The following is a 1,248-nucleotide window of genomic DNA, read 5'->3' as shown; positions in this document are numbered from 1 at the left end:
GAACGGGCAAACGGCGGCGACGGCGCGTGCTCGCGCGGGCCCGATCCGGGTCCCGCGGGCCGCGCGGTGGAGGCGGCGACTGAGGCCAGGTGGCGGCCTGGGAGTGGCTGGCCGCGGCGGCGGGATCCTGTTCGGCCCCGGGACGGACATGTCCGGCGGGCGAGAGGGAATTTTTAGGGTTTCAACCGCGAGATTTTTAGGGGAGATGACATATTTATAGGTAGGGGGAGGTAGGAGACTCCAAATGAGGTGCGGTTTTCGGCCCCGCGATCGTGATCGAACGACCGAGATGATGGAGGAGGTTTAGGTGGGTTTTGGGCCAAATTGGAAGGGTGTTGGGCTGAAACACACACAAGGCCTTTTCGGTCCCTCGGTTAACCGTTGGAGTATCAAACGAAGTCCAAATGGTACGAAACTTGACAGGCGGTCTACCGGTAGTAAACCAAGGCCGCATGACATGTCTCGGTCCAATCCGGAAATGTTTAACACCCGCACATGAAAAGAAGTAGAAAGGGACACCGGGTGACATAGAAGCGCCGGATTGCAAAATGGACAACGGGGAAAATGCTCGGATGCATGAGACGAACATGTATGCAAATGAAATGCGCATGATGACATGATATGCAATGCATGACACGCAAGCAATGACAATGCAACAACAATGAATAACTGGAGGACACCTGGCACATCGGTCTCGGGGCACTACAATGCGGCATGTATGCACAACTAACAATAGATGTTGCAGGTGGCCCCGGAGTGAATCTGGAGGCCGTGGAGGCGGATACGGCACGTGATGATCGACAGCAAAATGCTGGCGAGCGCGTGCTGACGCGAGTCAGGCAGGAGAAAAATGATCTCCAAGACGCCAATATCCGGCTGGGCGTGGAACTGAAGGATGTCCGAGCCCGGCTTGCGGACTCCGTGAAGGAGAATAAAAGGCATCGGCGCGGCATTTTTAGTATGTGCTTGAACGAACTTTTTAAAGGAGTTCAGCGAAGAAGCCTGCTGACGGGTCATCCCGCGGAGGAGATGCCCGGGTATTCGGGTGATCTTCTACCAGAGGTCTCACAACTGCACAAACAAGTTCGGTAGGTGATACAGAGTATTGCTCAAGCCTTGTGGCCATCCGCGCCCCCGCCAGGAGGCATGGGGGAGCTTATAGAGAAGCTCAAGGGAGCGTAGCGGCGCTTCCGATTATGGAAGATATCAGCCTGCTGACAGGGTGCAAGGGATGTCTGGGCTATGGTA

The sequence above is a fragment of the Triticum aestivum genome, chromosome 4A (genome assembly GCF_018294505.1).
Source record: "Triticum aestivum cultivar Chinese Spring chromosome 4A, IWGSC CS RefSeq v2.1, whole genome shotgun sequence".
Classification (NCBI taxonomy): Eukaryota; Viridiplantae; Streptophyta; class Magnoliopsida; order Poales; family Poaceae; genus Triticum; species Triticum aestivum.
This window is presented reverse-complemented; position numbering follows the sequence as displayed.